General features: G+C 44.3%; 1 long non-coding RNA gene across 1 annotated transcript in view; it reads left to right on the top strand.

Annotated features, from left to right (window-relative positions):
- LOC109497322 overlaps positions 1-13,737 on the top strand; it is a 51,934-nt gene that overhangs the window by 2,349 nt on the left and 35,848 nt on the right. Inside the window, exon 2 of the long non-coding RNA XR_002740376.2 lies at positions 7,115-7,246. This is a non-coding gene — a long non-coding RNA (uncharacterized LOC109497322). The remainder of the gene's footprint in view (positions 1-7,114; positions 7,247-13,737) is intronic.

Here is a 13,737-nt window from a genome sequence, read left to right as displayed (position 1 = left end):
AAGGAGATTGTCGACAAGGCCACATTCCAGACTAGATGGCTTTTGTCAGCACTCTGTCCTTCGCGTGCAGTTGACTGGTGGCTGGAGAGCACTTTGGTCAGGGTTTGAGGCTGGATGCCGCCACTCCATAGAGCAGATTCGCTTACCTGCTCAAAGCCTCTTTGCAATGTCCTTTCAGTTCAGACCTGTTGTGGTGGGGCAAGGCCTGGGGTAATTCTGTTACTCATGAAAAGAGCCTGAGTTTGGAGTTCTGGAAGACTCTTGGTGACAGTATCTGAGAGCCAACAATTGTGTGTGCTAGGTAAAGAGTACAGATTTGGAGTCAAGAAACTTTGTGTTCATATTCCAGTACCACTACTTACTAGTTGAATAACAGACTCGGCCTCTCTGATCCTATTTCCTCCTCCGTGAAATGGGGTTGGTGGCACTGCCCACCTACTGCAGAAGGGCTGAGGCTTCCAAGGCGTCCTCACTCGGGGCCTGGCATGCAGTAGGAGTTCACGTATCATTGTTTCATTTCATCAGACCAGCGGCTCCACATAATGTGCTTCCTTTCTCCTAACTGCCTTTCGGACCTCTGTGGTTGGTCCACAGTGCAAAAAGACCCCTTGTAAATACTTACCTGCCTTTATTACAAGGATCAAAGTCGTTCTTTACGAGTCCATAGTTTCTGCCTTGCTGAGTCCATTACATTTAAAAACTAATCTCATTGATCTCTTCTCACATTGTTTTTCCTTTATGGCTTTTCCAGGCTGAGGATTGCTAGAAACTGGGTCAAATAAAAGCTAATCATGATAAGGGTTTGGAAATCGGGTGCGAAGAACTGGGGCGGGGGGCGGGGGGTGCTTCCCTTTAGCAGAGTCTAGAGCCTCCTCGTCCTTGGTTCTCAAGACTGTTTTTCACAGTTCAACTTTAGGGTATAAGAGAAAAGAGTGGAACCAGCTCCGTGAACAAGGTCACCCAACAACATCACGAGATGATGACATCACTGTCAGCTCCTGCCCAGGAAAAACCCAGGGCTCAAATAACCGAGGGAAAGGGCAGGTCATCTCCATGGCAGGCTGACAGGGCTAGTTGCAGGCCACCACCAAATATCAGGCCTGGAAGTGTTGCTAAAAATTACCCAGGGGCCACACTGGCCTCTGCTCGGTTTGCCCTGGGCAGACTTGTTGCCCTCACATGCTCGGGACAACAGAATATCACCAACAGGTTTTTTTCCATTTCCTAGAAGAAAGGTTACCAACTGCCAGAATCAAAATAGAATGTGAATCGTGTCACAGGAATCCTGTCCAATCCAAGCACACTCATATTGTGCAACGGCCTTGAGGGGATAGAGCAGATAAGCAAAATCTCCAAGTTATTATCACTTTGTTGGAATTGACATCTCAGAAGGCCTCTCGCCGTCCTCTCTCTGGAGGCTAGTTCTGTTTCTACAATGCTACGTGTCAAGTGAATCATGTTTTTAGTGCCCTAGAGGGACACTATTACTTAGGTCAACCTGATGCAAAACCCTCTCGTCAAGAATCTTTGTGTTAAAATGAGTAGTTTTTGTTCACCTCCCAAGTTCATGGTTTTATACATTGTTCTTTTATCTTTTTGTCATTCTTGGCTTAAACTCTTTAGTATTCTTAATGGTATTATATAGTTTTTCCAAATGGTAGTGAAATACCCACGGTAACTTTCCTGAAGAACAAATAACAAGTTAACAAATTGAAGAATTCAGTGCTTTGCAGATTTGTCTTTCACATGTATGATGAATATTATCCTTTTAAAAAATTGTGATAAAAAACATTAATATAAAATTTACCATCTTCACTTTTAAGCAGTAGTGTTAGGTGTATTCACATTATTCTGCAACATATATTAGTTTTCTTAAAGCACTCTTAGATGTCTTTTCAGTAATTAGAGATGTCCCCTATCAGCCAAGTCCTTCTCCCATGACATAAAACTTTATATCTGTACCTAAACTTACCTTTCAAGGATTTCAAAGCCTTGAACAGTAATTCTAAACAAAATCCATGGACAGTACTTAAAATATGTGCGGGGGGGTGGGGGGGTGGGGGGCGGTACTTAGAGAAACCTGTGAAGCCATTTCATACTTTGTCACAATCCAAACTCCTTTGGGTAGAACGGCCTGGCCGGAGATCTGGCCTCAAGACTGTTGGATGAGGGTCATAATTAAGGCATTCAGGTCACATCATCCTTCCTCAAAGACTCCAGCGGCTTCCCTTTCCACCATAGAAACCTCTACACGCCTGGCCCATCTCATCCCCTTCTAATCCCATCCCTGCCTATCTCTCTGACCTCACCTCCTTCTGCCCAGCCACACTGGCCTGCCTCCTTGATGGCCCTCAGAAATGTCAAGGGGCACCTGGGTGGCTTAGTTGGTTAAGTGGCCGACTTTGGCTTAGATCATGATACAGGTTTCATGAGTTCTACCCCTACATCAGGCTCTCTGCTGTCAGTGCAGAGCCTGCTTTGGATCCTCTATCTCCCTCTCTTTCTCTACCCCCTTCCCCGCATGCTCTCTCTCCCTCTAACTCTTAAAAATAAGTAATAAACATTTTTTAAAATGTCAAGCTCATTCCTTCTTAAGGGTTTTGTATTCCTTCCTCCGACAATCTTCTCGACTCGTGCTGAGCAGTAGACCACGTACAGAACTCATAACATTCTAAATGTCCAGGCCACATCCTATACCAATTAAATCATAATCTTTGGGGGCTTAAGGATCAGTACTTAAAAACAAAGAACAAAAACAATACAACCTGGGAATTCCAATGTGTAGCCACCTTTGGGAACAAATGTCCTAAATTAGTGGTTCTCAAAGTGTCCCAGGTCAGCACTAGTAGCATCAGCTGGGAACTTGTTAGAAATGCAAATTCTCAATCCCCACTTCAGGAACGAGAAACCTGGAGAGTAGAGCCCAGGAATACTTATTTTAACAAGCCCTGCAGGTGATTCCAATGCATGCCTCAGTTTGAGAACCATTGCCCTACATTCTTGGAGCTCAAGATGTGGCTTATGGACCAGCTGTGTCAGCATCACCTGGAAGCTTGTTAGAAAAGCCGAATTTCTGATACCATCCCAGCTCATAACCTGACCAACGGGATCAGAATCTGTACTTTTAATGTTATCCCCAATGACTCGTAGGCATGTTAAAATTTGAGAAGCCTTCTAGCTCTATCCCCTGAGAGAGTCTAGAAGCAATAACACGGGTAGCAGCAGCCCATCTGGCACCTACATCTTGGATTCCAAATACCATTTAATATAGATGGGAACTGGGCTCACTGGAGAGAAGGCTGATTCCAGGGCTAGTGCCAGGAAAGTGCAAGATAGGCCTGAAATACCTAGTGCCAGAAAGCAAGGGTATTCTTGAAGGGTGATGGGACATGTCAGAAAGACAAAGGGGTCAGTTTAAAAGGCCTCCCACGGGCCAAATCTGAGAAGAATCTGATAATAGTGGATTATAACCCGTTGAATAAAATAAAAACTGATGAGTTTGTAGTGTTATAAATAAATAGATTATCATATAAATAAGTGAGAGAGAAAGAAAAGTCTTCCTTGCAATAGAATGTTAGCTAATAAGTAGAAAAGGAAAGATGGAGTAAGAAACTCATGCATGAATGCTAAAACTAATGGGTGAAAGTTTGAGGAGCAGAATGTTTATGCCTTAAAAGTAACCTCCCCACAAATGACATACAGAGGGGAAGATAGTAACTTTATATGGAGAAACCTGGCAGAGACCACCTTCACCCAACAGTCAAAGTTAACATCACCCATATCGAGACAGTCTGGCACCACATGCTTCCTGCAACAATGCACAGAGGAGGACATGACATTACTTCTGTGGCATTCCTGCCAAAAAGGCATTACCTCAGTCAACTCCTCGAGAGTCACTAGGAACCCCAAGAGGAGCATTCTACAAAATAGCTGGCCTGCACTCATAAGGAATGTCAAAGTCAAGAAAGACAGCAGCTAAGGAATTGTTCCAGATTAAAGGAGACTAAAGAGACATGAGAACTACATGCAGCATGTGATCCTGGACCCAGAAAAATGTATGTAATTTCAAAAGGTTGGAGCAACCAACAAGATTTATACGGATGGTGGTTATGTAAGAGAATGTTCTTATTTTAGGAAATACACACTGAAGTATAGGGTAATGGGGCAGTATGTTTGCATTATGTACTCTCAAACAGTTCTGAAAAAGTATGTGTGTATGTGTAAAAGTATGTGTATATATTATATATTTATATAGAGAGAGGAGAGAGAGTGGGACAAACATAAATAATTGGTGAATCTAGAAGATGAGAGTTCCTTGCACTATTTTGGAATTTTTCTGCAAGTTTGAAATTATGTCAAAAATAAAAGTCCTTCCCCCCCCCCTTGAAAAAAGACCTGGGGGGGGGGGGCAGACACCAAAATAAACCAAGGAAGAAGCAGTGTTCCAGAACACTTGCTTCCAAATTTAGTACAACTCTGTCCTTCCTGTCATTCAGGTCTCTGCTCCTCCATTACCTCATCAGAGAGGCCCCAGCTGGTCACCTCATCTAACATAGCCCCCTGCCCCCCCCCACTGTCAGACCCTGTCTATCACAGTACCTGCTTTCTTATTCTCATAGCATTTTGTTAGCTGTATAATTATCCCAGTTTATGGATTTGTCCTCTCCTTTACTGTCTCCTCCCACTAGAATGTAAATTTTGTAAGTGTAGAGATTTTTTTTTTGGTCTTGATACATCCCCCAGTACAGTACCTAACATCTACAGGCACCTGGGGGGGCTTGTGTTACACGCATGAACAAGTAAACAGATCTATATATGAGTCCCAGTTTTCACATCTGTAGGGTAAGGGACTCTACAATTCAACACCCAGACTCCTTTCCAGCCCTGACACTCAGAGTCTGGCAATGTAAGAGCTACTGTTTAAGGAGCATCCAAAATGTCCTAGCTTTTATTTACAGTCTCTCATTTAATCTCCACAATAATCCGGCAGCACTGGTGACGGTACCCTTGTTCCATCCATTCATTTAGCGGTTGCGGACTGAGTGCCAGGTGTCTACAAGGCACAGAGAAAACACTAACACGTCAGTAACCGCCCCTACTCCCAGTGGAGCTTGCTGCATTAGCAAGAGCTGACTGAGAAAACCAAGGTTCAGAGAGGTTGCCCGAGCTGCTGCCGTCACACAGCCAGCACCGACAGCTGGGAAGGTGAACCAACGTCTCAGTGCAAAGCCCAAGCTCTCACATCGCTGCTGACGAGCTGCCTCAAGGGCGGGAAGCCTCTGTGAGTCCGTCCACTCCTCAAGTGGTTCCCTCAGAGCTGTCACACCGCCTGTGTCCCGTGACCTCGACACTAGTTCCCCCGTTCACCAGCATGGAAACAGAGCGTGCTATATCTCAGTTATTTCTGATTACGTTTTTGATTATTCCATGGCCTCCTGGTCCCATTTACTTCCGATAAGCTAGAGCCGGTTCTGCCTCAACGGGCAAAAGTCAAGTTAAATTCAGCCTGAGAAATAATCTAAGTCTGAGATGTGATCAAATAACCTTGCCAGAAAAATAACTAAAAAAGCAAAAACTGAGAATCAAAATGAAAACCCACTTCAAAAAATGTTTATTGAAGAGACTGAGCATGAAGAATTAAAACAATGTAAGGGAGTTGGGAAGACTTCCTAAAGGATGTTTAATTTTTCCTCAGCTCATTGATCCTTTCCCCCTTGAAAGCTTTCTCTGCCAATTAATCACTCAACTTATTACCAGGGCCTGTTTCCCTGTTTATGATTTTGAGCCTCAAGAATCCCTCTGTAAGACCACAGTAAATTTCCCTGGTTAGCAAGACAAACATTTATCTTAGGGGATCAATTACTATGCTGGGAGGTCTCAGATTCCTGGGATTTAGTGCATGCCTTTGCCCTTGATTTGTTGGGTGACCTTCGCTTCTCTGCCTTGGTTTCTGAAGCTATACAAGGAAAACAGTGTTACCCCCTGAGTCGTGTCCTAAAATTGCTCTGGGTCCCCTATTGGAAAGTAGAAGAGGATATTTGGCCAAGGATATGCCCATAAATGCTTCTCCTTCTCCTTCTGGAAGTTAGCTAATTATGTTGAGAATTGAAAATACATTCTCTGTGGGCATCTAAAGTAGATTCCTTACGGGAATGTCTAGCGGGTGGGTGAATAAAAGAGACACATTAACAGACTTTTGTTATTCTAGAGGAAAATGTCATATCTCCATTTTTTTGTGGCCACAAAGTTCAGAGTTGGGGACAGGGGTGGACAAGAAAACAGTATTGTTCTTTGGAACTACGACTCACAAATTGCTTACCCATGAGAAGCTTTTTTGTTGCTGTTGAGTGACCTTTTTTTCTAGTGAGCCAGGCGGCTAATTGACCAGTGGGTGGATGATAAAATTACCCACTTTTGCATTTAGTGAGTTCCCCGTCATTGGAGGCAAGTAAGAATAGACTGGATGTACTCTCAGCAAAGGGTAGGGTGGAGAAATTTCAAGCACCAGAAGAGAGCTTCAACTAAGTAACATTCATTCCCCTCCAACTCTGAGACTCAGGGATTCTGGTTCTTGTCCATGCCACATGCTCTTCTGAATAGACAGAGCTGTGCAGCAGCACATGGGGACGAAGGTGGTGACAGGTGAGCTAATGGGTAAGTTTCAGGCTCAAATCACGCAAAGAAAGGGTGGCTTTATACTCGCTGAAAAGCAAGAACCAGAATTAGGATCCCAGGAGAAGAGGGTAAGTAGGGTACTGTGTATTTGAGGACACACCTTTCAATAGGGAACACTGCATGGACCATGGACTCCAGCCTAAGAGGAATTTGGTGTGGCCACTGAGCTCCCTCTGGATGTAGCTTTCAGCCATAGAGGCCCCATCACTGATTAAAGATAGGAGGAACCCCGGCATCAAAGACCTAGAGAGGGTGAGCACAGGGGTGGAAATTAGGGGCAGTATCAGCTTTTAATCAGGCACTTATTTGTAGAGTAAATAACATCCACAGTAACAATAAGAGCTGTCAATTATTGATCATCTGCAATGTGCAGGCATGATGCATGGTTTGCCTCACCCGTACAATTCTTCAAGCTAGATGCTATATGCCTGTTTTACAGATGAGGAAACTGAGGCATCTAGAGAGAGAGGAAGTGCCTTGCCTTGCAGACGGCAGTGCCAGTGTTCAAACTCAAGCCTGTCTGACTCAAGATTCATGTTCTTTCTGTTGTGTCCACAGCCTTGATTTAAAGGTAGGAATTATTAACCCCATTTTTGCTGATAGAAAAACAGTTCAGAAAGTGGAGGTAATATTGGACAATCTGAAGCTTGGTTGGCTCCAAATCTCTGCCAGATGTCCTATGAGAGGAATAGTTGTACTTTGTAGAATGCCAAAACTGGGGGACTGCCGAGGGTTGCCTGATCTCATCCCGTCAGTATGTGAAGGAGAACCTGACTCAGAGGTAGGAAGACAGGCAGGCAGGACAAAGAACCCCTGTCTCCAGACTCCTGGGACGTGCTGAGTGAATTGCTTTCAGGTAGATCTGTGCTGACCACCCTCTGGATGTCTTTGGGCCTGGTAGGGTTGCCCTGCCCCAAGGCTGGGATGGAGGCACGCGTGTTACCTCGGAGGATATCCAAGGGGCTAGAGTAGTGGGGGCTGAATGTCTGACAGGGAATCTGGCTCCCTGCGTGAGGATGTAGACCAGCAGGCAGGACCCTCGGGTCAAGGTCACCAGCCTAGCAGCTGCCCACACCGATGAAGCTGGGAAGTCTTGGGGGAATCGGGTGATGGGCGGGCAAAAAAGCAGGACTTTATTTGGGAAGGTGAGCCACTATTCTCAGATGCTCCTGCTCATCCTGCACCTTCTTTTAAATTTTTTTTGCAATGTTTATTTATTTTTGGGACAGAGAGAGACAGAGCATGAACGGGGGAGGGGCAGAGAGAGAGGGAGACACAGAATCGGAAACAGGCTCCAGGCTCTGAGCCATCAGCCCAGAGCCCGACGCGGGGCTCGAACTCACGGACCGCGAGATCGTGACCTGGCTGAAGTCGGACGCTTAACCGACTGCGCCACCCAGGCGCCCCCCATCCTGCACCTTCTTTAAAGTCTCTGCCTGTAGAATGAAGCCTCCCTGAATCTAACTGAACTCCCTTCTCCCCTTCTGGCTGCAAGAGCCATAATACTGGCTGCTGTGTCTAGAAGCCGCTTAAGCACCAGACCCTAGGCTTGATGCTCTCCCTGAAAAATCTGACATTTAGTTTTTCAGCAAGCCTGGAATTATGTGCAATCCTGTGATCATTTTGTCATGAGCTGAGGCTCAGAGAGGTTACGAGACTTGGCCAAGCGGACACAGCTGATAAGTAACAGAGACAGGATGGCAGCACTATTAGGATAGGGATTTCTGACTCCTTTGTTTGCTGCTGTATTCCCAATGCTTGGCACATAGTGGCCACCCAATACACATTCATTGACTAAATGTCTGACTCCAATGTCACATACCTCACTTCCTGTTGAAAACCCTCATGATGGGAAACTTCAGTATGAGTGAAAATAGATTTGGAGGATTTCAGTCAAGAATGAATCCTTGAGGGGGCGCCTGGGTGGCTCAGTCGGTTGAGCGTCCGACTTCGGCTCAGGTCATGATCTCATAGCTCATAAGTTCGAGCCCCAAATCGGGCTCTGTGCTGACAGCTTAGAGCCTGGAGCCTGCTTCAGATTCTGTGTCTCCCTCTCTCTCTCTCCCCCTCCCCCACTGTACCATGTCTCTCTCTGTCCCTCAAAAATAAATAAACATTAAAAAAATTTTTTTAGGGGCACCTGGGTGGCTCAGTCGGTTGAGCGTCTGATTTCAGCTCAGGTCATGATCTCAAGGTTCGTGGGTTTGAGCCCCATGTTGGGCTCTGTGCTGACAGCTCAGAGACTGGAGCCTGCTTCAGATTCTGTGTCTCCCTCTTTCTCTCTGCCCCTCCCCTGCTCATGCTCTGTCTCTCAAAACACACACACACACACACACAAAGAATCCACGAAGTCCTTTTCTATGGGTACTTTTTATACTCACCAAAATATGAAAATAAAGAAAGCTCCCTGAAGAGAATGTCAATTGCATTGTGCACAGTTTTAAAATTGCTAATAAGGGCTGTCATGGAATCCATTTCTTCTCCAGGCAGGTTCAGCGAGTTGCTTGTTTGCTCATTTTTATTTGCTTTCCTGCAGACAACATACATGCACACCACCAAACATTTGGTTTTCCTCTCTCCAAAAGTTCAAAGCCATTTTGGTTTTACAACTCAGAGTCTCTAGGTCACTGTCCTCCAGCCATGAAGTTTATGACTTTATATCCAACCCAGAATTTGGTGGTACAGAAATGGTAATCTGTGCATCCTGGAATTTCTAAAAAGGAAACTCATAGCAGGATCCGCTTTCAATATAGCTCCCTCTATTGCCCAGCCTGGTCCAAGTTCATGAATGTTCTGTTTATTGGGTCATTACCATCCATTCCACTCACAAAGTCTCATTTTCAGCAACTGGAATTCTACAGATTACAGCAGAACTCCATCTAGGCTTGACTGACCATAATTGTTTGTTTGTTTGTTTGTTTTGCTTTCCATGATTCAGGGTGTAGTTTAGCATCCCACAGAGCCCTAAGTCAAAATAATGAATTTTGAATTACAACTTCTCAGAGCTGAAAGAGAATCTTCAGATCCCCTAATCTAACTTTCCTCAAATTCTGTTTCACAAAACAACTCCACCACAAAATAGTGCACCCAGAAAAAATTCCTTCGTCAAGTAAATTTGGGAGTTCTGGTGCTCTATCTCCCTGTTTGGGAGAAGTTACAAGGCACAGGAGCAGAGTGAAGTTTCTGAGAAGTCCTGTGGTAAATATGCTTTTGTTTAAGTTTGTCCTACCCAGTGTTCCCCAAATTCCTGGACCAGGGAAGGGTTGGAGGTGGTGTCTCCTTTTTATAACTTCTGAAAAATAACTACTAGAAAACACTTTGGGATCTATCACTCTAGTCAGACACCCCCTAACATACTTACCCATTTTGTAGGTGTGGAAGGTAAGGTTAAGAGAGGGGTTGAAAATGACCTGAAGTTGTACATAGTTAATCCACAGCTAGGCCTGGAGCCCCTCCATCTCTTCACTCCTAGGCTCACAATTCTTGTTGGCCACAGTGCCCAGGTTAGACTGGCAAATGGCTGGAACAGAAATAGCCAGGTAATAAAGTAGGGATTGACCTAGCTTCTATTGTACCAAATAAACTGGTTCTGAAGCTTCATGTATTGAAATAGATAACTATGGAACAAGACAGCTTTGAGTCCATCCTAAGTGACTGTCTCCATCTGGAAGTCCTAACATGGCTACTTTACCTCTCATCCAACTATAGATTACTTTTTAAAAGTTTGTTTGTTTGTTTGTTTATGTATTTTGAGAGAGGGAGAGAGCAGGGAGGGGCAGAGAGTGAGGAAGAGGGAGAATCCCAAGCAGGCTCCGTGCTGTCAACGCAGAGTCTGATGCAGGGCTTGAACTCACAAATAGTGAGATCATGACCTGAGCCAAAATCAAGAGTGTGACACTCAACTGACTAAGCCACCCACACACCTCCAGCTATAGATTACTTTTTATAAAGCAAATTTGGGGCAATTGGAAGATGGGGAAGGGCCAGTGATCAGGGATAACAAAGCCGTCAGGTCATCAGCCTTGTTGGAGTTGATTATTATTGCTAATAACAGCAATCATAGCCACTTACTGGATGCAGACAGTCTACTTCAGTGTAGACAGTGAGCTGAGGAGCCACATGCCCTGGATTTGAATCCATCATGGATTAACTGTGTGATCTTGGACAAGAAACTTAATCTTTCAGGGTCCCTGTTTCTCACTGTGAAAAGGAGATAATAATAGCACCTACATTTTCCTGGCACTGTACTCAGAGGATTTTATGTCATGATTTCTTCACAGGGAACATTAGGTAACAAACACAATAGTTCCTGTCTTAGAAAAAGAGGTTTTTCCAAAAGACGCACAGAGGCTTGCCTGGCAGCCAATCTCTCATAAACCCTGGAGGAGTTTGAGCAGATAGCCCAGAAAGTGCCTGTAGGTTGGCATGCAGCATTAATAGTGGGGAGAGGGGTAAATAAATTAGAGCAAAGATAAGTGAAGAGATGCTTAATCTTCATAGAAGATTAAGGACATATTTTAAAATGATAACTGAGGCAGAGAGCAGTTATAGAAAACAAACAGATTATGCTAACCAGGATTTTTTCATTGGAAACTAGCAAAAGAAAAAAAAAGCCACAACTCCCACTGGATTAGGGGGAAAAAATGAGCAGGGAAATGACTGTAGATATGGTTACATCCAGGAGCTCAAGTGATAGCACCAAGAATCTGCCCTGTCCATCCCTGGCTCTGCTTTACTTACTGTTCACTCTGCTCTCAGCCAGGTGCTCCTTTCATGGCAACAAAATGGCCACAGAAGCACCAAGTGGACATTCTACAGTTTAGCTGTCCTGCCTCTTTCCCAAAACTTCAACCCAACTCCCTGGGCCTGGCCCAGCTCATGTGCTCCTTTCAGTTACCGGGCCTGCACGGAATGTGTAGATTGCTTTGGTTAGTATAGATGTTTTAACAATAGTTGCTCTTCCAATGCATGAGCATGGAATGGAATGTTTTTCTATTTCTTTGTGTCTTCTTCAATTTCTTTCATAAGTGTTCTACAGTTTTCACTATATAGATCTTTTACCTATTTGGTTAGGTTTATTCCTTGGCAGGTTATGGTTTTGGGTGCAATTGTAAATGGGATTGATTCCTTGGTTTCTCTTTCTGCTGCTTTATTATTGATGTATTGAAATGCAACAGATTTCTGTACATTGATTTTATATCCTGCCATTTTGCTGAATTCATGTGTCAGTGCTAGCAATTTTTTGGTGGAGTCTTTCAGGTTTTCTACATAGAATATCATGTCATCTGCAAAAAGTGAGTTTGACTTCTTCCTTACCGAGTTGGATGCCTTTATGTCTTTTTGTTGTCTGATTGCCGAGGCTAGGACTTCCCAACATTTATAAGCAGCACTATCAACAATAGACAAATTATGGCAAGAGCCAAAATGTCCATTGACTGATGAATGGATAAGGATGATGTGGTACACACACACACACACACACACACACACACACACACACACACACACACACTGGAATATTACTTACTCATCAAAAGAATGAAATCTTGCCATTTGCAATGATGTGGGTGGAGCTAAAGCGTATTCTGCTAAGTGAAATAAGTCAGTCAGAGAAATAAAAATGGATTTCACTCACATGTGGAATTTAAGAGACAAAACAGATGAACATAGAGGAACATAGGGGAAGGGAAGGAAAAAATAAGATAAAAACAGGGAGGCAAGCCGTAGGAGACTTAAATACAGAGAACAAACTGAGGATTTCTGGGGGAGAGGTGGGTAGGGAGATGGGCTAAATGAGTGACAGGCACTAATGAGGGCGCTTGTTGGGATGAGCACTGGGTGTTATATGTAAGTGACGAATTGCTGGGTTCTACTCTTGGAAATAATACACTATATGTTAACTTACTTGAATTTAAAGAAAATCTTGGAAAAAAATTACTGGGCCTGACTGGCCAGGCCTGACTCATTTGCTTCATTCTGGAAATGAAGCAGATATGGGGCTGGGACCTTGGACATATGCCTTCAGTTCCTCCAATTTCTTTCAGTTTCTTGACCCTTGTCTCTGTCTTCAATCGGTGCCCAGCTTCCCAGCTTCACATCTCATTCTACCCCCCCCCCACCGGTAAGAAATGGCCACGTTGTCTAGAACAGTCTTCTGGATTGACTTGGACCTCAATGCTGGCTCAAAGTAGACCTCAAAACTGGCTCAGGAGATGCCAGTTCAGATAGAGGGAGTCAGTGTGGTGTGTGATGCTAGGATGACAATGGAATTTTTATCTTATTTGCCAATTATGATTGAGAATGGCTGTCTTGCAGAGGATGGTAAAGCTGAATCCAGACTCAGAGGGAAAGGAAGCCATGATTGATTAATAATGTCTGCCAGGAGCACTAAAACAGGTAATTGTGGTAGACATGTCATGTATTTGCCAAGCCTCATTAAAGAAACATCATGAATCACAGAGTGCAACAGCCCTGTTCACGGTCACCTTTACCTCTTAGGCCTGTGATCACAGTGCAGTGACTTAGCCTTTTAGGCAATAATTCCCACGTTTGCACAGTGAGGATGTTTATCTTGAAGAGCCTCCAAAAGAATCAATGGAGACAGCGTACATAAGGTGCTAACCATGTTGCACCACAAATGGAAGCTTTGGTTTTTAACAAAGGCAGAAAGTTATCTCATTTTTCCAGGGATCCCCCCTGTAAAGTGCTAGCATTGCCTAGGGCATCTCAGGAAGATTTTCTTGAGTTTGAACTTCTTTTCCGAAAGACGCACTTTTGGTTCCTCATCCTTATCTCAGTAGGCCTTGATAATTCATTGTATGCAGGCACAACTTCTAGCAGCCAGCATCTGCTTCTCATTGACTTTCCTGCCAACAATGCCTCAGTCAGCACCACCGTATGAGATCTTACAAAGGGTCTGACTTATCTTCCTAAGATCCCACATTGTCTTATACCAAGGGACCCACTTGATGGCAAAGGACGTATGACAGGGGCACCTGGGTGGCTCAGTTGGTCAGGCAGCCGACTCTTGATTTCAGCTCAGGTCATGATCTCATGGTCTGT

This window comes from Felis catus, chromosome A2 (assembly GCF_018350175.1).
Source record: "Felis catus isolate Fca126 chromosome A2, F.catus_Fca126_mat1.0, whole genome shotgun sequence".
In the NCBI taxonomy this organism is placed as follows: Eukaryota; Metazoa; Chordata; class Mammalia; order Carnivora; family Felidae; genus Felis; species Felis catus.
The sequence above is the reverse complement of the archived record's forward strand: the minus strand, read 5'-3'. Positions and strand labels throughout refer to the sequence as shown.